The sequence below is a fragment of the Salmo salar genome, chromosome ssa01 (assembly GCF_905237065.1).
Source record: "Salmo salar chromosome ssa01, Ssal_v3.1, whole genome shotgun sequence".
NCBI classification, from domain to species: Eukaryota; Metazoa; Chordata; class Actinopteri; order Salmoniformes; family Salmonidae; genus Salmo; species Salmo salar.
The window spans coordinates 43,357,055-43,381,626 of NC_059442.1; the positions used below are offsets into that span (position 1 = coordinate 43,357,055).

The following is a 24,572-nucleotide window of genomic DNA, read 5'->3' on the forward strand; positions in this document are numbered from 1 at the left end:
GACTGAGTTCCTAAACTGGGACGGGGGCCCCCTAGTGGTCGGGGGCCCTGAGCTACCGAATATGTCGCCTATGCCTGGAACTGGCCCTGAGTGTATGTGTACAAGTGTATTGAGTTTCTCAGTGAGTGTGTAATTGGGGTGTGTCAGAGTGCACATGATTCAGCTGTCTGCTATGCTGCGAGGTTGATGATCACCATGATGTCTATCATTACAACAAATGACCTGATTACTAGATCTCTGTCTGCACCGTACAATGCATAGAGCTGTGAGTCCTCACGCATGCAAGCACGCACACAGCAGTTAAGAAAATTGCTCTGTGTATCAGTGCAGGCATAAATTGATGCGTGAAAGCTAGATTAATGTTCACAGCCACACGACTAGACGTTTTCAACACCTGATATAGAAATGCTATTGATTGTCATTTCATCTACAAGATGGATCTATGGTTTACAATGATTGGGTATCAAAAAGCTTTCACATTTCATTCTACATTTCTTGGAGAATTTAAATCATCTAATTGTACAGTAATCCTTCTTTTCTCACTCTTATTTGACATTTCCTCTCAAGTAAAATGGCACATCAACGTTCTATGAATTCTCCGGTGGTGTCTCGACATTGATTGATGGAGAGGTCTCTGAGCACAAAAGGAAAAGGTCCTTTTGTTTCTGTCTTGTTCAGTCACATAATATTCTTACTGTGGAAATGGGGAAACCTTTTCCTCTCAGTCCTTTTCAGGTGTTCCTCACTTGTTCTGGTCTCTCCCAGTCTTTTATTCTCTCATTCATCTAAACTTTCTGGGCACAAGGCCCACACGGCACTAAAGGAGGTACTTGAGCACTGACAATGTGAACAGGCGGTCGCTGTATTGCTGTCACAATGTGAACAGTGGGTCTCTGTATTGTTCCCCTGTGGTTCCTTTGTCTTAGATACAGAACCCTTATAAGGGTTAATGAGAAATGATTGGTCTGAGTGTAACAAATGGATTATGGATGTGGACAAAGGGATTATCAGTAGGCATGGCTCGTGTCTCAAATGGCACCCTATTCCCTATATAGGCCTTAGGACTCTGGTCAAAAGTAGTGCGCTATTATAGGAATAGGGTGCCATTTGGGACATCCCCTGTCTGTCTAGCTGGGATGGATCCACCCATGATGAAGGTATCGAACTGAGAATACAGACCAAGGAGGAGGTGATGGAGGACTACACTGCTCATTGCTAAATATCCCGTTATCTTTATTTGAATTGAACACAACACAATATTTTAGCGGCCGCCAGGTACTAGCCCGGCTCCAGAATATCTGAACTGATCCAGTTCACTTCCCTCACGTCCTGGTTATAGCCAGGTGATGACGTGGCATTCAGTAACAATGCACGGCTCAAAAACATTATTTTACTTTGTCACTACATGAGCTATAATTAGGAGCAAGAGCCACAGCAGAAATACATACATGGATTTTAATTGTACCACCATGTTTGGTTCAATAAAGAATAAAGTCAACAACATTAGTGTCAGTAAATAGCGTATTAGTCCATGGGTGGATGAGCAAAGTATGGCCTTCTAGAAGACTACAGAGACACTTCCACACCAACTCTATGCTCCCTCCCTGTCTCTGTTTGTCTGTCAATCTCTCCCTCTCCCTCTCTCTCTCACTATTTCTAGTTCTGTGATTGTCTATCTGGGAACCTTTCTGAAAGCCTGGGAGGTTTATGCTTGTCTTGTGTCAAGGTCTCCCTACATGATATCAAGGCCAGGGGGGAGTTATTCATAGCCATTCATAACTCCCCAACTCGTAATGGGCTCGGACCCTCCATAGAGAAAGGTTTTTCATGTGACTAGTCAGCTCCAGTCGTCATTCAGCCCGTGGCTCCGTGTCAAAAAAGACTGTTGCTCGTTTGTGTCCTGAACAATGAGGAACAAGGCTGAATCTCTGGCCGGGAACAAAGGGGAGAAAACAGCCTTTTCATTCTGCAGAACATTAGATTCTGACACATTTTGCCATGGCAGGTTTTTTTTTCCCTGGGGCCCTGAGTGTTGCAGGATCCGGGTCTTTAAAAGGACCACCTGTTGGTTACCAGCCTGGTCTTCTTTACGAGCTAGGAACTATTATCACATGGTGTGGAGTGCAGCACGAGGGACTTCTAAAGTTAACCCTGTTGATCAGGACCCGGCTCAAAGGAACCACGTTCCACAGCAAAGCCTGTACGGGGAAAGAAACCTACAGAACCAAATCCAATGTCATGTCCAATTCTGTCATCACTATGTGGATTCATCATTTTTTTTTGGGGGGGGGGCTTTTTGTGGATCGAGGAGAAGGGGGGGGGTATTCATTCACAGCTGTCACTCACTCACAAACGACACATAAAGACAAAAGACCACCAAATAACCATTGTTCAAACCACTCACTTATAGACAACTCATTCTTTCTTTTAAGTGCAGAAAGGTTTATATGCATGCAGTGGGCAAAAAAAACGATAACTTTATTATTCTATTTTACTTTCCAAAACGTGTTAACCATAATTGATGCTCCAACAGTTCAGTCGATTATTTTCACAGCATTAAGGCTGCCTAGAGAGTTTAATGGGAATTTTTCTTGATGGAAATTGACCCATTTTCATTCCCAAATCCATTATCAGAGCAAGGACATAACCTCCTATGATGTTTATGACTGCTGTGAGTGTGTTCATGCCTCTCACCTGCCTCACAATCTAATAGTCTGCACGAGCACTGAAGATTGATTTGAACAAACTAAAATTCAAAGCAGATCGCGTGGCATGATTGCCATTCAGATGACCTGTGTTAAATACATCTGATGCTGCTATAGATGCTGTACCAAATACCTATACATACAGCATCGTCACTTTGAATGTGAATGTGTGTACAGTATGTTGTACATCTTTTGTTTTAAATCACACATGCTGAGAGGAGCTTTCACCTCTGACCTCACTGGACCCACTGTGGAGCAGAGAGAGAGAGAGAGAGAGAGAGAGACAGTCATCCAGCTGCTCTTTGTGGTCCTGTCTGCCTGCTGCTGCAGCCCCCAGTCAACATGTGCCTGTGATATTGCCAGGATGGATCAGCGGGAACCGAATTCAGGCAATTACAATCAAGTCAGGGCATAGTTAGTGCATGGGCCCAGCACCTGAGCTGGATGCTGATGAGAGACTTAGCCTCGACCAACCCCCTCCCCAATTCATTGTACCAGACACAGCCTAGTGCAGGGGTGGGCAATCATTTTGGCTCGAGGGCCACATTGGGAATTCAAAATTCAGCAGAGGGCCGTCCAGATTTTTTTCCAGGTCAATTTGTTAATTAAAAGCAATTTGCAGGTCAGAAAAAGGGCAGTTATTTGAAAACGTGTAGGTCCGTTATAATTTCTACATACTTTCTATCTCGTTTTAGATGTTCCAGAGTGGCCTGGAGTGTTTTTAACCCCCCCCCCCCGGCCTAGTGCCTCACCCCCCCAACCTCCAACACCCAACCTCCCAACCCTCGTTTAACAGCAACCGTTCCCCTCACCTCATTCACTCCCCTCCGTAATACTCTCTATCACCTGTCTCTGTTCATTCTATACTGCACTATATGGTGGTCATCTACATTTACAATTCATTCTTCACACTATAATACGTCAAGTCACACTTTCCATAACATCTGCACGTGCTGGACATTGACTGAATTGCTCATGGTACAGCACATATCTGTGGTAAGAGAGGGGAGAGAGTGGAAAAGCAGGTTGGTCAGAGAGTCCTCTACCTGGCTGTCATGCAAGAATATGGAGTCACAAGATGTCACAGCTCTCCAATCATTCTTTTCCTACAAGATGCTCTCAACCCTTTGGAAAGGTAAGGACAGCCAGCCGGCTAGTCACCCTCACTCAGGTGGGCAGGCAGCACACTTTGCTGAAGGGTCATTGTGAATCTACAGATCAGGTTACCCACTACTAGCTACACTACTCCCACCCCTGGCTATTCTTATGGAGTCCCTATAAATCTCCCCCCCCCCACTCTCCATCTCTAATCTTTCAGCCTCATCTTTCATCTGTTGTTTTGAAGTGCACTGACTGTCTGTTTTGGGAGATTGCTAGCCTTCACCCCCATTCCATTGAACCCTCAGAGCCTGTGGCAGCAACATATATTTTAAGTCCTCCTGTGTGTTTGTGGTAGTTTGGTGGGGTGCTGAAGTTGAACACATCTCCGTGGGGTGCTGGACTTGAGCACATCTCTGTAGCCAAACATTTCTGTTTAGATTACACCAGTGTTGTTTCTGGTAGTTGCTAGTTTGGCCGGGCATAAGGGTGAATTTGAACGGCAATTCGCTCTCCCGATTCTTGCCATAATGATTGTTTTTTGACTATGGTTTATTTTCCTGAGGCTATAGATGCCAGGCCGCAGCCAGCCAAGGGAGTCAAATGATTGATGCTTAAAGATTCCTTCTGTTTGTGATAAGTGGTAGTTGGTGGTATTTTGTTGGGCGTATGGGTGAAGCTGATGACCCATATCTTTTCCCCAATTTTTGCCATAATGGTTGTTTTTTAACTCTGGTTTATATATATATATATTTTTTTCTCTCTCTCTCTGTGGATGGATACCGACCGCCAGCACAGACAACCAGGGTTTTCTCTGTAAAATTATTCCATTTTGGTTGAAGAAAAAGAAATTGGATTGTGTTGATCCTGTTCTGTTCCTGGGAGGGCGGCAGCAGCATTATCCTCGGCTGACACCGCTGTCCAAGAGGCAATCACAGTGGCCTCGCTCTCTTCGCCTCGACTCGCCTCACTGCGACAAAAACACTCCATCTGCTAGGAGAAGGAGGAAATCACACCACAATGAGGTCTCACTCTCTGAGACTGCTGCTATGGCGGTATGGCTGGGCTGGGCTGACAGCTGGGCCCTTAGAGAGGGATGTATACTGACGGGCCACTACCTACACAATGTTCACACACACCATACCATACCCCAGAACACACACCAGCAGCCATATGTACTACACTAGTGCTGTGCACCTGTTCACGTACAAAGAGTATTTTAACTATTCGTTTCACAGTTCCTCAGTTTAACAAATAGACTAGAAATCACAATATGTACACATTATGGAAAATATTGTGGAGACTGTTTTTTTTTTCTCTATAAAGAATTGACAGTTAATATACGGTCTCCTTGGTTATGGAATGAGAAGATGTGGCTGCCCCACCGTGGCACAAACCATTACACACAAGATGGATAACACAATTAGCCTTCCTGGTGTAACTAATACTTATATGACCACCCAAAGAAATCGTTCATAAATCATTCAGAAAACCACAATGCCTCCCACTGTAATCCTAGCGTACAGACATACAAAACACATTGGCACAAATACTACCATTAGGTCAGCAATCTGGGATAGGGAAAAACCACACACTTTTATGGAAATAACTGCCACCGTTTACGGGTCGCCCTTTTAGCATTGAGGAGAGTCACCCCCCCAAATGGCACCCTATTCCCTATGTAGTGCACTACTTTTGATTAGAGCCCAGTACCCTTTTGATTAGAGCCCTATGGGCCCTGATCAAAAGTAGTGCACTATATAGGATATAGGGTGCCCTGCTGACACTGCCTCTTGTGCCATGTAGATGGAGGCCCGTGATTACAAACAGGCAGTCAGACAGACAGGCAGCACAATCCTGAAGAGAACTCCACTCTCCTCTCTTACTTTTCTCCCCATCTACCCCCACGCACGAGCACACGCACACACACACACACTTTCTCCCCCACAACAAATGCACATGCTATCTCTGACCTAGATGTTAATCTCCCAGCCAAGCCACTGCGAACTCGCTGACACACAGTATATAACCATGCCAGAGCCACGCTATCACTAGCAACACACACACACACACACACACACACACACACACACACACACACACACACACACCTGCACCGTGAATAACAAATGGAAGGCTTTTTACACAGAGCGGCGAGATAGAGACCACGTTACACAAAAACGGATTATTTATAGTGACAATTGCTCTGAAAGATTAGAATTTGAGATTAGAACGTCACAGAAATTGTTCTTTCCCCCTCTAGAATAAAGTACAGTAGAGAGAAGGCATTGAAATAAGGGGAAATATGACTTAGTTGGAAGAGAGCCGGAGCAGAGTGTCACGACTTGCTCCGAAGTCGGCTCCTCTCCTTGTTCGGGCGGCGTTCAACGTCACCGGCTTTCTAGCCATCGCCGCTCCATTTCTCATATGTCCATTTGTTTTGTTTTGTTCCATACACACCTGGTTTACATTCCATAATCACACTGCATGTATTTAGTCCTCTGTTCCCCTCCATGTCTTTGTGTGTAGTTGTTTATTGTTATGTGGATATTGTCAGGCGCCATACTTTGGTTATGTTCCGTGTTTTTGGCACTTTTATGTTTTTATGTGCTGTCGTTTTTGGACCGGAATTAAAGTGCGCCTGTTTTCTACACTCTGCTCTCCTGCACCTACTTCGCCTCCCGTACACACCCCTAACACAGAGGCTCATGTGGGGTTTCACATAGCAAATTAGCAAACCCTCGTCTCAAACCCTCTCATACAGACACGCATATACACTTCAGGACACCCACACACAAACTCACCTACGCATGCATCCCTTTCAAATCCTTGAAATCAGTCTCTCTCTGTATTATTAGAGAACAGGTGCATCAAAGCTGGGACCGAGAGATGGAGAAACAGCTTCTATCTCCAAGCCGTTAGACTGTTAAACAGTCACCTCTAGCCAGCCTCCGCCCAGTACCCTGCCCTGAACTTTAGACACTGTTCTAGCACGGCTACCACCCGGTACTCAACCCTGCACCTTAGAGACTGCTGCCCTATGTACATAGTCATTGACCACTGATGGACTCATTCTTTTTCTGGATTACTTGTGTATTGTTATTTTTGTATTGCTAGGTATTACTGCACTGTTGGAGCTGGAAACACAAGCATTTCACTGCACCTGCGATAACATCTGCGTACCCGACCAATAAACCTTCATTCTATTTTTTATTTTGAATTTGATTTCACACATGCACGAGCACACACGCATGCGCACGCACACACACACGCATGCGCACGCACACACACACACACACACACACACACACACACACACACACACACACTTGTACAGTGGCAAGAAAAAGTATGTGAACCCTTTGGAATCATCTGGATTTCCGCATAAATTGGTCATCAAATTAGATCTGATCTTCATCTAAGTCACAACAATAGACAAACACAGTGTGCTTAAACTAATAACACACAAATGATTCTATTTTTCTTGTCTATATTGAATACATCATTTAAACATTCACAGTGTAGGTTGGAAAAAGTATGTGAACCCCTAGGCTAATGACTTCTCCAAAAGCTAATTGGAGTCAGGAGTCAACTAACCTGGAGTCCAATCAATGAGACGAGATTGGAGATGTTGGTAAGAGCTGCTCTGCCCTGTAAAAAAAACACTCACAAAATTTGAGTTTGCTATTCAGAAAAGGCATTGCCTGATGTGAACCATGCCTCAAACAAAAGAGATCTCAGAAGACCCAAAATTAAGAATTGTTGTTCATGGGAGGACACCACGGAAGAAGCCACTGCTGTCCAAAAACCCCATTGCTGCACGTCTGAAGTTTGCAAAAGAGCATCTGGATGTTCCACAGCGCAACTGGCAAAATATTCTGTGGACAGATGAAACTAAAGATGAGCTGTTTGGAAAGAACACATGTGTGGAGAAAAAAAGGCACAACACAACAACATCAGAACATCATCCCAACTGTAAAGTATGGTGGAGGAAGCATCATGGTTTAGAGCTGCTTTGCTGCCTCAGGGCCCGGACTGCTTGCTATCATTGATGGAAAAATGAATTCCCAACTTTATCAAGACATTTTGCAGGAGAATGTAAGGCTGTCTGTTTGCCAATTGAAGCTCAACAGAAGTTGGGTGATGCAACAGGACAATGACCCAAAACACAGAAGTAAATCAACAACAGAATGGCTTCAACAGAAGAAAATACGCCTTTTGGAGTGGCCCAGTCAGAGTCCTGACCTCAACCCGATTGAGATGCTGTGGCATGACCTCAAGAGAGCGGTACACACCAGACATCCCAAGAATATTGCTGAACTGAAAAAGTTTTGTAAAGAGGAATGGCCCAAAATTCCTCCTGACCGTTGTGCAGGTCTGATCCGCAACTACAGAAAACATTTGGTTGAGATTATTTCTGCCAAAGAAGGTTCAACCAGTTATTAAATCCAGGGTTCATATACTTTTCCCACCCTGCACTGTGAATGTTTACACGGTGTGTTCAATAAAGACATTAAAACGTATAATTGTTTGTGTGTTATTAGTTTAAGCAGACTGTGTTTGTCTATTGTTGTGACTTAGATGAAGATCAGATCACATTTTATGACCAATTCTTGCAGAAGTCCAAGTAATTCCAAAGGGTACACATACTTTTTCTTGCCACTGTATCTGCAGACACAGAAATCAATCTCTTGTCTCTTTAGTTAATCCGCAATGGCTCTGCCACTAATAACGTATTGAGCAGGTGAGACTACGGACTGAGGGGGGGAGAGGGGCTGAGGGGAGAGGTAAGGAAAAGGTGGTGAGAGAAAAACAGAGGGAGGAGATAGGACTGGGGAGGGGCAGGGGGAGAGCAAAGAGATGGGGGAGGGCAGGGGCTGGGGCTGGGGGGGGGCAGGGAGGTGAGGTGAGGAAGAGGTGAGGGGCAGGTGAGGGGCCTGTAGTCTGAGACTGACCTGGCACAGTTCCAGTGCAATTATGGGACTTGTGTATGAGAGGAGAAGGGTGCAGGAAAAGAACCAGCACAGAGAGAAAGAGGAAGAGCAAGAGAGAGAGAGAGAGAGAGAGAGAGAAGAGGAGAGAGAGAAAGCAACAAAGAGTGAGTGAGAGAGAGACCAAGAACCGAGAGCGAAAGAGAGAGACGAGACGGAGGGGGAAGGTAGGGTAAAAATCGATCCCATCTGTGGTCTGATGGTTAATTACCACGTCTGTGGATGAGAGGAGAGAGAGCAGAGCAGAGCAGCAGCCCTGTAAGGATGAATGAGGAGGATGAGAGGCTTGGCTGGCCTCCCGGAGCCTCAGCTCTGATTAATACCACAGAATAGAGGGTTTCTTAGCAATGAAAGGAGGAGGCCATGAGCTGCCTGGTAGGGTGCACAGAGGGTAGAGACTGAGAGAGAGAGATGTGCATTCTACACACACACACACACGCACATACATGACCGCAAGTATGCACACACACACTTTCACACAAACTACATTTCCATCCAATTGGCGACAGATTTTCATGCAAATAATCTAAAATCCGCATAAAGAAAATAAGCGCATTTTCCCACCAGTGGTGTGTATCCACCCATTGGACTTGTTGCAAATAAAAGTCAATACATGATGACCTAGTACACAAAATATACTTTTTCTCTTAAGTTTTCATGTACTTAATAAAAACTAAAGTTCAGTGTGTTTCCATCGCATTTTCAACTCTACCGATAGAGTTGCATAACAAATGTGCCTACTCTGGTCTTGGTCCATGCACTCTATAGCCAACAGCTTGCAGATACAGTGCAGGTAGGCTGTGCGGGTAGGCTAGTCTACATGATGAGAATATTATGGAAAATAGCTCGAATATTTGTATTTGTCAAACGGCAGTCAAGTGCTGATCATCATGTCACCAGAATAAGACCCTAGATATTTATTGGAAAAGGAGCATTACCACTCTGGTAAGTTCATCACCATTTATTTCATCTGTAGCCTAATAAACTGCATGATTTCCCCGAGTCATAGTGGGAGGACCACACACCATATCATCACGTGACTCCAAGTTTACTTCGATATGATATTATTATTATATCAATATTTGTGCGTAAAGGCGTTTCCGCCACCATTTCTTGCATAATTAATTTTACCACCATGTCGAACAAATAAATGATCTGTCAGCATTTGTACAATTGTACCGAAACTACCTGTTTCAATTACAGCTGTCGTTCATTTTTTATACGGTAGGACTCACATAAAAACTGTGGACACGTGGTTACAGGCATCAAAAGTTCAAGCTTATTCGATTTTAAAGCCCATTTTACAAATGGTCACGACACACAAGACGGATGAAATATGACAAGAAATGCACGTGTGGAAACACACGGAGCTCAAAAATGACCCTGATGAAATGTTACTGCAGATAGACAGGATTTCCAGAGCCTCATCCCAGACCGCCATTGATGTGCTTGATCATATTCTTGACCCCTGACCCTCTCAAGGTTCAATTGAACAATGCTACCAGAGCCCCTTTTTGCAACTCTGCCTGGACAAAGGCTAGCTAAAACAGCTGGCCAGAGCAGAACAGGGAGGGGATGAAGAAGTAGGGAATAAGAGTTTACTTTGTAATATCTATGTTTTAGTTTCCACTATCACTTACAAATAGGCATGGTTATTATGGAGGTTGCTACTATCCTTCTTCGATCATCCCGTTCCCAAGCTACCTAAATGTGCAGCTTTCTTCTGGGATAAGGCCACTGCATGGTGGTGGCACTTTGGTGTGACCCCACCCCCGTATGGAGAGATTGGGTATTACATAATAGTGGTGGGGTAGTAGTAGGAGTTTAGTTGTACAGCAGGGTACTAGGGGGTAACTAGCCCCCCCTAAGAACAATGTCTAATTGCTGACACAAAAAAAGCAATGTTTAGAGAAAAAAAATTGGTATGTGAATGAAGGTCATGCTTAGGCGAATAAACAGCTACAGTTTACACTTTTTTTTGTTATTTCATGAAATGTTGTTTTTAGAAAAGGAGTGTTTTTTTAAGAACCGGGAAGATTATGGTATCGGATTTCACACAAGGGTGTTAAAATCCATTAAATCGGTTTTATTTAGAAATTCTTCAGTAAAAACGAAGTCTAGTTGTCTTATTTTAATGATTTAAATAAAATATGGGGGGGGGGAAAATGGTGTTGCACATGTCACCATTAATATCCATACTATGAGGAGATTTGATGTAAGGTCGCTCTTTTTAACTCACCTGCACATTCATTTGCTTTGTTCTTGTGTTGTTGTTCCTTTTCCATACAATCCCTTATGTACAATTGCACTAAATAGGATTTCAATAATGCAATATTTTAAATCGCAGCAGTCTTTAAAATTACATTCAGCAAAAGGTTTTCAATAGTTGTTTTTAATTCATAAAACATTCATTGTAATATAATTTTGGAATGGAATATAAATAATAACATTGGAATATACAATAACTTAACTAATTAACTCAGTGCAACATTGATGTGGCAACGATTCTAATTTGTACCAAAGTACTCATCCAACATATTACTACTTTACTCAAAATTTAACAAAATGTTTCTCTCTAAACAAGTGGATTATATATCTTAAGGCTTTCCTATTTGTATATACATATACAAAAATAGAGATCTAAATTCATTGGAATATACCTACAACCTTTTCAAAATTGCAATTTTTTTAATCAATTTACCACACAATAATTTTGTTGAATTATCTCCAAAGGTTGTGATGACACAGAGGAAACGTTTTGTTCAGCAAGAACAGTGACAGACAGTGTTGGGAAAATAATTTGGTGTCATCTTGTGGTCTTTTATGTGAATTACAGGTGGGGGGGGGGCAGTTACCCCCTACTACCCTACTAATGCCAATTTGATCATTTAATTGAGCTCTGGCAGTTTTATTGACACGCATCTGTATTCTCTTCCAAAAGTCTGCATTGGAAACAAGCGACAGCCAAAGATATCGAGCCCGAGAGAGAGATGATGATTATACAGAGAGAAAATACATCCTATTCTTATTAAGTCAAGTCTAACGGTACAAATGAATGTAACTATAATCACACGTTTAATGCCGGAGAGAGGGAATAATACATCTGAATCATTATTCCACCTCAGGTAGATGAATTATGTATAGCTATGATGATTTGATGGCTGAATGTATAACGACTCAGAGTGAGTCAAATTAGTGAGTAGCTGATTAGAATCCTCCGCCAGAGCTTCACATGGCTGTATCTCAGTCTCAGGGTGTGTGCTTGTGTTTTTATCTGAGGTCAGAGCCCTGTGCTAATTGGCGGAGGGCCGAACGCTCTGTGAGGAAATTTGAAAATTACACGTTTGAGTACGGGAGAAAAGAGCAGCAGTTCTTGGGGATCCGTGTAGCTGTGTGCACAGTAGTGGCTAGCTACTCCTCGGTCTTGTCTGTGTGGCAGACTAGAAGTGGCTGTAAGGCTGTTCACCTTGGTATTCAGAGATAGAGGAACTCAACACACACTTGAAGGCACACAGAGGTAGGGTTGGGGTCAATTCCATTTAAATTCCATTAAGATGAAATTCCAATTCTCCTTAACGAAAAGTAAAAACAGGGGATCTGATTCTTACTGTAAATAAGATATATTTAATGTGGGATGATAGTACAGAACACTTGTTACGTTCCCAAAGGACAAACCGAAAATATTGTCGCTTCCAGAAACGAGAACTAACAAAGTCACTTCGACAACCAAAACAGAAAGGGGTTCAAAGGTGGTTCTGAAAGTTTGCAAGCAACTAATAAATGAGCTGTATACGGCCATAAGCAAACACGAAAACGCTCATCCAGAGGCGGCGCTCCTTGTGGCCGGTGACTTTAATGCAGGAAAACTCAAATCAGCTTTAACTCATTTCTGTCAGCATGTTAAATGTGCAACCAGAGGGAAAAAAAACTCTAGACCATCTTTACTCCACACACAGAGACGCGTACAAAGCTCTCCCTCGCCCTCCATTTGGCAAATCTGACCATAATTTTATCCTCCTGATCCCTGCTTACAAGCAAATCTAAAGCAGAAAGCACCAGTGACTCGGTCAATAAGAAAGTGGTCAGATGAAGCGGATGCTAAGCTACAGGACTGTTTTGCTTAGCACAGACTGGAATATGTTCCGGGAGTCTTCCGGGACATCCACAAATGAATACATACCAAACAAAACATATCGTACTAAATGGAGTGTAGCGGATTTACATACAGAATAATATGAAATGCTCTGAGACCAGGTTGCCAGCCAGTCAGCTACAGGCCATCTATTAAGTTGGGTCAACAGTCTATGCAATAGGCCAGACAACACCTTAGCAAAAATATAAACGTTTTATTAGAATTGTAACATTAAACTTTACAGGTTCTAGGCACATTAAAAGGGAAACCGTTCAGATACATCAGCAACGTTTAACCAAGCTTAGAGAATTAGGTTTGCTCGTTTGACACAAACAAGAGTACACCAAAATTACTTCTTAGATCTGTTACTTCCAGTAGATACAGAGATTCAGCTGACCAAGTTCACAAGAGGACCTAAAACGGTGACAGTGCTGTACTTCTGATGGTAGAAAAGAACACAGTTAACCACAGCATTTACATGAATTGATTTTAGAAACACAAATTACTTTACTTAAAGATAGTCACCTTATTACAGAGCACTGCCAATAAACTGCCTGGACCTCAAACCAATTGAGAAAAAAAAGGACATCTTGAATATTGTCACATGAATAAACTCACCTATGTTTAAACTCAACACATACCATTCAGAACAATCGACCAAACCCCAAACATTTCTTCCAGAAGGTATGGTCACAAAATGGTTGCTCACAGAACTAAACCAATATCAACAGTGTCATACAACCTTCCAAGTACAACGCTCTCACCTGCCTGTCCTCAACTGCATGTTCCCGGGGAGACACTGACCAAAACTTTGGTTCCTAGCCTGTCACAATATTATTAATTTACTAGATTGTAACTGAGTGAGGTTTAGGTGAGGGTTATGGGGATGCCCATCTACTGTGGGACTCCAGTTTAAGAGTCTTTATAGATTCAGGTAATGGGGATGATATATGGCAGGGAATGGTTGACAGTTGTTGACATGACTCTTGTCTTGAGACATGGTTGGCTTTGTATGGAGTATGCTTGATCTAAAAGGAAACAGAAAGCTGCAAATAATAACGGGCAATAACAGCAATGAACATACACGATTGGCTATTAATGGCAAAAGTCAATGACAATATGCAGATGCTATAAGCATATAAATTGGTAAAGCTATGCATACATTTAGCAGCAGTTAACATTGAATGGCCAGAAAGGGGTGCAATAACATGTGGCATGGTAGGCTGAATCTATAGCAGGCAAATGTACCAATGGCTACATAGCATGGCAAGCAAAACAATATAAAGCTAACAAAAGTAGCAAGCAAAGGCATAACGCAGTCCTAGTTAGCATTAAGGCAATGCACAAGAAGTGCAACACTTATAAGCATGTGTCCATTAACACTACAAGTACCAAAGATGATATCAGTAGTGATGGGACGATTGATACTGGAGCCTCGGTATCAATCAAAGCACTACTGAGCCGACAATGTACCGATGCTCATGTCAAAGTAACATTATCACGTGATCAATCATGTCAAAACTTTGTTTGATCATGTGGTTTTTTTTAACCGCGTGTTGCAAAATGCGATGCGCCATTGATTTCGCAGTGGTTCCTTTGCTTTCTTTGATTCCAAACTGCTTTTAAACACCGACCGGCAGATCAGCGGATAGGGTCTCGGGGACCAGAACACTCAGACGACAGGGAATGGGGTTGAATCCCAGCAATAGCAATGCTATTTAGAAAATAATTTTGGGACCACACTTTCTGCACATTGTTGTTTAAACAGTTTGTTTTATTGAGTAAAGTATAAGCTTCTGTCTTAAGCATCCTAAATAATGCCACAGATTCAGTTTGACAGCAAAATAAAAGGGATTTGCAATAAAAAAAAGGAAGAATGATGGAAGGTGCAAACCTCCAATGGTAACTGATTATAAGATATTAAAGGGATACTTCGGGATTTTGGCAATGAGGCCCTTTATCTACTTCCCCAGAGTCAGATTAACTCGTAGATACCATTTTTCTTTTTCTGTGTGCAGTTTGAAGGAAGTTGCTTACTAGCGCAATTGCTAACTAGCGTTACCGCAATGACTGGAAGTCTATGGGCATCTGCTAGCATGGTTATGGATATCTTTGGTCATCTTGTGGCATCTGTGTACATAGAAAATGGATGATGAAAATCTGGAACAGAAAGCACCGGTACTGAGGCTAAAAGGGCTTTTGACTTGTCATAAGCTTCTTGGCAGTCTGGGCTCTAACAGAAAATGAATTTGGTAAAGGTCAAATCTGTAAGTGCACAACGATCTGGGCGAAGTTCTTGAAAAATGTCGGTAGTAGCCAGCCATCCCCAATAATGGGTGCAGTTCCTGGTGAGAAGTTGGCACAGGAAGGTTATTGATGGCCTCCACTTTTGCCATTGCCGGTCTGACTTTTCCTTGGCCCACCACCTTCCCAAGATACTTCACTGTTGTATGGGTGATTTCACTCTTTGACAGGTTAACTGAAAAGTTGGCAGATGCAAATCGTTCGAACAGACTCCTAAAGTTCTGAAGGTGATCTGGGCCAGGTGGTACTAAATACCATCACATCGTCCAAATATGCCTCATACCAAACAGAAGACATAGGTAGGAAAACAAACCATCAGGAATGACAAAAGCAGATAGCTCTTTGGCACACTCAGTTAGAGGAGCCTGCCAATACCCGTTCAGCAGATCAAACTTGCTAACATACTTAGCAGCGCCAACACGGTCCACACAATCGTCGACCCTAGGCAAAGGGTACGAGTCTGATATAGTAACGGAATTGAGTTTGCGAAAATCGGAAACAAACCGGAGAAACACATCCACCTTAGGTACTAATATACAGGGCGAACTCCATGGACTGTTGTCATGTTGTGCAATACCATGCTCAAGCATGAACTCCTAACTGCGGAGTTTCTCTCTCTTTTCAGGATTCTGTCGATAGGCATGCCATTTGATTGTGGCAGAGTCTCAAACGTCAATATAATGCCCTAGTACATTTGTCTGAGTAGGCACACCTGAGAATAAACCCTGATATTCTAAAAGCAGTGCAGCAATGTCGCCTTTTTCCTCTGGAGACAAGTTTGCCAAAAAGTCATCAAGGTTTTTTTCTGAGTTACTCACACAGGGCGTATTGGGCTTTCCTCTCAAGGAAGACAATAGTGACTGCAGTGGCCACAGCCAGATGATCACTACCTGTTTCCACCGACCTCTCTGACTGATCGCAACGGGAAAAGTATGACTTTAACATGTTGACATGGCACAGCTGTTTTTTCTTCTTCTGTGCTCCGGTGGGGTGATGAAATAATCCAGATTACCAACTTTTTTCTCTATGGTGTAAGGCAGCGTTTCCCAGACTCGGTCCTAAGGACACCAAGGGGGGAACATTTTGGTTTTTGCCATGGCTCAGCTGATTCAAATAATGAACTCATCATCAAGCTTTGATTATTTGAATCAGCTGCGTAGTGCTGGCCAAAATGACATGAAAAGTGATCAAAATATATTAACAGCATTGTAGTAATTTCAGCAGTTCAGAATTAGTTTGATTTAGATAGGATATCGATTGCTTTTCTATCCTAAACTTGTTGGAAGCGAGAGGCATTTTGCTGTCATTTGTTAGCTATGTCATTTTGAGCCGCATCCCATTTCTTGCTAGCACTGGCCACTCGCCTTCACCCTCCTCAAAGATGCAAAAGCATTAGATAGGTGTAGATGAATGGTCTACCAATACAATAACACCAATCCACTTCATTTAATCTTTGAGCATGCAGTCTTCCCGTTGTCTAGTTAGTCATCAATCATCGTTGAAGCTAACGGCTGACTTCTCAGATAAATAGCTTGCTTGTTGTTTTATATTGGTAGTTACAGTGAATAAAAATATAAAACGCAACATGCAACAATTTCAAAGATTTTACTGAGTTACAGTTCATATAAGGAAATCACTCAAGTGAAGTAAATTCATTAGGCCCTAATCTATGGATTTCACATGACTGGGAATACAGACATGCATCTGTTGGTCACATATATCATGAAAAAAAGGTAGGGGCGTGGATCAGAAAACCAGTCAGTATGTGGTGTGACCACCATTTAACTCATGCCTCTCCTTTGCATAGAGTTGATCAGGCTGTTGATTGTGGCCTGTGGAATGTTGTCCCACTCAATTTTCAATGGTGGTGCGAAGTTGCTGGATATTGGCGGGAACTGGAACACGCTGTTGTACACGTCGATCCAGAGCATCCCAAACATGCTAATTGAGTGACATGTCTGATGAGTATGCATGCAGGCCATGGAAGAACTGGGACAGTTTCAGCTTCCAGGAATTGTGTACAGATCCTTGCGACCTGGGCCCATGCATTTTCATGCTGAAACATGAGGTGATGTCGGTGGATTCAAATCTGTGCATTCAAATTGCCATAGACAAAATGCAATTGTGTTTGTTGTCCGCAGCTTATGCCTGCCCATACCATAACCCCACCGCCACCATGGGCACTCTGTTCACCGCGTTGACATCAGCAAACCGCACGCCCACATGACGGTGCCATCTGCCCGGTACAGTTGAAACCAGGATTCGGCCGTAAAGCGCAGACTTCTCCAGCGTGCCAGTGGCCTTTGAAGGTGAGCATTTGCCCACTGAAGTCGGTTACGACGCAGAACTGCAGTCAGGTCAAGATCTTGGTGAGGACGACGATCACGCAGATAAGATTCCCTGAGATGGTTTCTGACAGTTTGGGAAGAAATCATTTGGTTTTGCAAACCAACAGTTTCATCAGCTGTTCTAGTGGCTAGTCTCAGATAATCCCACAGGTGAAGAAGCTGGATGTGGAGGTCCTGGGCTGGCGTGGTTACATGTGGTCTGCGGTTGTGAGGCCGGTTGGACGTACTGCCAAATTCTCTAAAAAGACGTTGGAGGCGGCTTATGGTAGAGATATTAATATGAAATAATCATTGTATGAGCACTTTGTGACATCTGATAATGTCAAAAGGGCTTTATAAATACATTTTATTGATTGATTGAGTCCACCACAACATCCTGTTTCAGACCAGGCCAGAAGAAGTTGCGCAAGTTACGGTCATACGTCCTGTTGACCCCAAGATGGCCTGCCATACTACCATCATGAGCCAACCCCAGTATCTCTTGTCAAAGTGTAACTGCAACAAAAATTGTAGATACACTGGTCAAAACGTCTTGCCCAGAAGTGGCGTGAGAATGCCATTTCCTCATCAGAACACAATCTCTGTCAAAGTAACCCACACAAACTTCATAATACATTGAAGTGTCAACTGGTAAAGACCCTCTCTTCTTTCAGAGGTCCTTAGGGGTTTTCAAAGGAGAGGTCAACTCAGGAGGTTTACCAAAATCAGGACCACACAAACGTCTCAGACAGATCAAACATGGTGGATTCGCTGACATCCTCCTCAACACTATACTTGCGCTCTACAATCTTCTTAGACATGAGCATGTGTAACAGCATCAGGTTCCTCTACGCTGGCTCTCCAGCCAAATCGATTCCCAAAATGAATGAGAACCCCTTTACAGGTAGGGTAGGCCTCACTCAAAAGACCACAGGACCTGAAACAAGATCCGACTCGAGTTCCACATTATACAAAGGAACGTACATGCAACCCATATCCACAACTTGATCTAACATACTGTCACCGGTTGCTGAAGTATCAGACAAAGGCAAAACACCCTCCAAAATGAAAGACTGGGCTGCCCTAGTGTCCTGCAGCATCTTCACCGGCTGCTTAACAGCATCACCCCTCTGCAGAGACACAAACCTGTCTGAAACAAAGGGTTCATACAAACTGATCCAAAATCTTGTTTAGGAGATAAACCAGTCCCAACCAGTGAGATAACGGGCTGGCGGGCTCCCACAAGAATATGAAATGTTTTTTATCTCTCTCATTTCTCTGTTTCGACTAAGGACACAGAGACGATATGGCCTTTTTCGTGGCAGTAATGACAAACTGGCAGATATGAACAATCAGCATTCTGCCAATCCCCGTCTTTGGACCCTGGGGAAGAAGACTAAAACCTCGTAGTAGGAGGTGACTTCTCTGGAGAGTTTTTTTTTGTGTAGGGATAACGACTGGGTGTTTTGTTTGGGACGATAGTTTCATGTGTCAACACAATCTCATCTGCAAGGACTGCAGCTTTCTCAAAAGTGCTCATAAATGAAGGCCACTTTGAACTGCTAGAGTTGCATGAGTGTCTTTAAATCCTGAAAGTCCTTGACCTCTTGGGAAGCACACCACCGATCAAAAAGACATGCTTGTTCCTTTGGAACTTATGGAACTGTTGTCTGTATGCCTCTGGGACCAATTCGTAAGCGCCGAAGGATAGCAGCTTTAACAGTGTCAGAATCTGAACTCTGATCAAGAGGTAAAGCGGCGTACACTTTGAGCTTTTCCCACATGAACACTTTGGCGGAGCAGTGACCGAATATTGCGCAGCCATTTTAAGGACCTCTCAAACAGTAAAATATACATCAACCTCCTTTTCATTGAAAGGCGGCACAAGCCGGATGTTCTGACCGAGGTCATACTCTGAGGGTGCAGGACGGCCTGACTTGAATCTAGTCTGGCTGCACATTCATTTTCCTTTTCTTTGTGTTCGAACGCGAGTTCCCTTTTCCTGAACTCTAATTTCCTTTCCTCGACCTGTTGCTATAATTTTGCCTGTAGTCCTACTTCCCGCAGCTGCACGTCTAAAGGATTTACTCTACAACCCGTAGCACTCTTTTCATCATCCACCCTCTCCGGGAGGAATTCCTCCTCCACCAAAGCAGTACCCATTAACTCTTTGATTGCTGCTTTTCAAATGGGCAGAGGCCACTTTGAGGTCTGCTTTGCAATGATAAGCAGATTCACCTTTGTAACTTTTATCCAGCCTCAGAGGAGAAACTAAAAGAAAACAACCCACACCAATTTAGGATGGGGATTAAAATGAATATTGGAGCAAAACAAAACAGGGGAAAACACAAAACTCAAGCTTATTTTTGGTTAACTGAAGTGGAAGAGCTAACATGAGGTGTAGCTCTCCCAAAGTCTCCTCTCCAACGGATTCACTGGGACAGCAGGTCCTAAATACCAGCTGGACCAGCACAGGTGAAACACATACTGACTAACGACGTGACTCCAATCAGTGCGCCTCAGCTAACATGCTAACGAACCTCGAAATGGATAAAGAAACCCTTAGCACTACACACAGAGTGTCAAGAATGCTCCACGCTTCAAGTGCCAGCACTCTTTTTGCTGCTCACACCGTATTCATGATGATCACCTTTGTCAAATTTAATTGTCAAGTTCTCCAACCTCTCAAAATCTCCACGTCTTGCTATTTTCACGTGTGCCTCCCATCAGGACCCTTCCAAACACATTCCTGCTCGCTGCCAAGATGATGGCTTACAAGTGTCGAAGGAAAATGGAAATCATCAGCTACAACAAGTCCACTTTCACCCCAACTACACACACACTACTGCAAAATGATCATGTCTAGATGTTTTTGTTAGACTGTTACAGTTACACAGCGCATTACAACATTATAGCCTACTTGTAACTGAGTTATGATTCATCGGCAACATTTATTCATTTGTATAGCTTTAAACCTCTTAAGGATCGGACACTTTTTGTCAGACACTGCCTGCCTGTAGCTCAGGACCTGAAGCAAGGATACCATTTGAAAGGAAACACTTTGAAGTTTGTGGAAATGTGAAATTAATGTAGAAGAATATAACACATTAGATCTGTTAAAAGATAAAGTTTCTTTCTTTGTATTATTAAAAAAAAAAAATCCATCTTTGAAATGCAAAAGAAAGGCCACAGTGTATTATTCCAGTTTAGGCGCAATTTAGATGTTGGCCACTAGATGGCAGCAGTGTATGTGCAAAGTTTTAGACTGATCCAATGAACTATTGCATTTCTGTTCAAAATGTTGTATCAAGTCTGCCCAAATGTGCCTAATTGGTTTATTAATACAATCTCAAGTTCATAACTGTGCACTCTCCTCAAACAATAGCATGGTATTCTTTCACTGTAATAGCTACTGTAAATTGGACAGTGCAGTTAGATTAACAAGAATTTAAGCTTTCTGCCCATATCAGATGCCTATGTCCTGGGAAATGTTCTTGTTACTTACAACCTAATGCTAATCACATTAGTGCACGTTAGCTCAACAGTCCCGCGGGGAGACACCGACCCTGTAGAGGTTAAAGAGAGTCGCACACTCTATATATAAACTCACAGTAATTTATTGAGTAAACCACCAATGTTTTGGCATCACTGTGCCTTCTTAAGGGTAATGTCATGAATGCTTGAACCAGGTTATGTAGACAAACAATGCAATTAGTTCAACCGATGACAATAGCGAAGGGTGTCATAATTATTAGGTTGATTAGAATGAATTGAGTGAAACCGTTAAAAGACAATAGTTTACAGCCTATTGAATATGAAACTGGGTGGATCCTGAGTGGCACAGTGCTCTAAGGCATTGCATCGCAGTGCTTGAGGCGTCACTACAGACCCGGGTTCAACCCTGGGCTTTATCACAACCGGCCGTGATCGGGTGTCCCATAGGGCGGCGCACAATTGGCCCAGCATCGTCCGGGTTAGGGGAGAGTTTGGCTGGGGTAGGCCGTTATTGTAAATCGGAATTTGTTCTAAACCGACTTGCCAGGTTAAATAAAGGTTAACATTAGTATATTGTTATCATATGGCAACATAATTAGATATTGTACATAATATTAGAATCAACATACATTATTGTTTCATTTAATTTCACATATATATTTCATTCTTTCCAATTTCATCAAATGTTTGTTACATGTAATCTTTTGGTTCAACCTTAATGCATAGTAAGCATTATCAACAGGGGGACATATTGGGTGTACGCTGATAAGCTGTACAAAGAATATATTCAATTTACAAGACCTCTTAAAAAAATAGGAATAATTGATCATAAGAAAGGCCAGAGATCAAAGTCATAATTCAGACCAGTAGATCTCAACGTCAGCAACATTTGCCAGACTACTTAAATGTATTACCTGCTGTATTGACACATTTTTCTGGGGTTCTTTTTCTTCTATGGACATAGTACCCTTTTACTACACCTAAACCCAACACTTTCATAAAAAGAGTTTAAAGTACAGTACTTTGACACATAACTGAAATCCCCAAATGTCTCCAGGGGCTTTGTGCGGTAGTTTACTACACACAGACACCTAGTTTTGGATTTAGTCTTCACATTAGAGAACTACTGAGCAAATGATTCACCTCCAACCCAAACATTCCTCTATCCACTCAGTCACGCCCAACAAACAGACAAACAACAAAGTGAACTAACTTAATGACCAAAGCTCTGAATTGCCCTGCTTTTCTTTTGTTCCTTCTTTCATTCTTTCCTTTCTCTTCCAGGCTATCTTTCTCTCCGACTCTATCCAGACTCCTTTGGTGGTGAAAGCAGGTAATCTTGAGTAAACATACTCATATCGCCCACAGAAAGTATGCAGTGGCCCTCTTTGTGTTGCTATCAGTTGTTTAAAGAGGTTTTGTGCTGTAATGGCGTGGTCAGGCCGGGCAGACGGTGCCAGGAGGCTTTGAAGTACCAGCCGGTTGCTCAGACCCACCTGGACACCTGAAGACCCGGTGACCAGACTGGACACGGAGTCCAGACCTCTGCAAAACTGTTGCCACTATAATAATAGTACTGAAGACCACGTGACCTGACTGGGTACTGGATAAACACACCGTCAACTTGTTCAACTGGAGTCTCTATCATAATAAGACGTCACACACCATTTCAGTGTAGAATTCCTGCACATTTTCTACAATTTCCTGTGCGTAGAAAGGGAACCTGTACATGGGCCTTCAATCCGCACCACAATATAGTAGCACACAGTTGATAGACCTGAGGGGTTGGGCTAAATGCGGAAGACACATTTCAGTCGAATGCATTCAGTTGTACAACTGACTAGGTATCCCCCTTTCCCTTACCGTTGGCCTTTAGTAGCAGATTCTCTCGCTGATTTGACCATTTCTTGGGGATAGAGAACAGACTTCAGATCTGGATGGAGAGAGGTGAATTACGGGTGACGTGCATTAGGAGAAAGAGGGAGGGAGATGTTTGGCCTGTAGACTGAGTCAACAGCTGAGAGAACACAGCCTGGACCTGGGCCCATTAGAAGCTGATTTAAGAGAGTAACCCTGTACTCTACTCCAGTGTCCGCTGGCATACAGTATATCCGCTATACCATCACACACACACACACACACACACACACACACACACACACACACACACTACGGGTAATACACCTGCTCTTACCTCTGCTATGTACTAAATTATAAAGAGGTTAAGGGAAAGGGTGCATATCAGGGTATCCATCCATCTACCCTGGAAACCGACATGAGAGAGAGAGAGAGCGAAAGAGAGAGAGGTCTGATCCTAGCCCCTGCTGTGCTTAGTAAATACAGTCTAATGGCTCCTGATTAATTCTCATGAGGCCAGTAAAAAGAGATGTAATGACCTGCATGTCTGCCTCTCGCAATCTCTCTCTCTCCCTCTCCCTATCCCCCACTCTCTCTCCCTCCATTTCTCTGTCGCGTTCGCCCAGTTTTTGATTATGAATTAAAGGGATTGTAATGTAATGGCGTACTGTTCTGTTGGTTAGTCTCCTGATTGCTGTATTTGATTAAGAAATGTCAGTGTGCATGTGTCTCCTTCACTTCTCCCCCCCCTTCTCTCTGTTCGATACACCATTCTACCATTCACACACAATGACCTTCACTTCCACCATAATTCTCCCACGAACAGCAGACCTCACGCTAATCAAACACATTCTTCCACCGTTTTCTTTCTCCTCTTTCATTCTTCTCTCATGTTTGCCTTTTGAAGACGTTGTGGTATATCAGGTGTACGAGACAGCAACAAGTGAAAATCAGGTTTAATCACAGAGTATTGAGATCACGATAGCCAGGTAGAGATGGAGAGTATAGAACATTCTCTTCACTCTTCACTGTTGTCGGTTCTTCACTTCTGTTATCCTTGAAGATGTTTCTAAGCTCTGGACCAGGGCGGTCCAACTTAGCTTTCTTGTAAATACATTTTGTGATCTCAAACAATGGGAACTTCTGGTGGCAACTGAAGTGAAAAATAATATATATTATAATTCTGTTGTAACTAAGCTCTCTAACGTTCTCAGGGCCTTGGGATATAGCGCTTTGAGTCCAGTTCTGTAAATTTGACTCCTGTGACCGTACTCTCAATTCCCAAACATGACTTTGTACTCAACACACAGCCCCCTGTCCTAAACCTCAATCACAGACCAGACAGCTATATTCCATGCTATTCTCCACACATCTCAACCCCCAATAGCTCTGTGCTGCAAAGCTTAGAGGCTGTGTGTGTGAAAGCCAGATTTATAATGGCCTGTGGCCATCAGTACACTGAACACAACCCTCAGTATCAGGCAGAAGAAACACTTAATGCCTGCCACAGGGTCAGATAAGGTGTGTACAAAAGAAAATTGATTATATTTGAAAAAACAGAATCCAACGAAGGACAGTTTTCCCATTTGCTAAGGAATAAGAAAGAGCGATGGAGATAAAGAGAGAGGGAGAAAATGGATGGGAGAAAGAAATAGCATAGATA

General features: G+C 43.0%; 1 long non-coding RNA gene across 1 annotated transcript; it reads right to left on the reverse strand.

Moving 5' to 3' along the window:
• Positions 1 to 13,120: 13,120 nt before the first annotated feature.
• Positions 13,121 to 16,298, reverse strand: LOC123726749 (uncharacterized). The gene is made up of 2 exons (XR_006758875.1): positions 16,049 to 16,298; positions 13,121 to 13,954 (listed from the first exon to the last, which is right to left on the reverse strand). It is a non-coding gene; the product is annotated as an uncharacterized lncRNA (long non-coding RNA).
• Between the last annotated feature and the right edge of the window lie 8,274 nt (positions 16,299 to 24,572).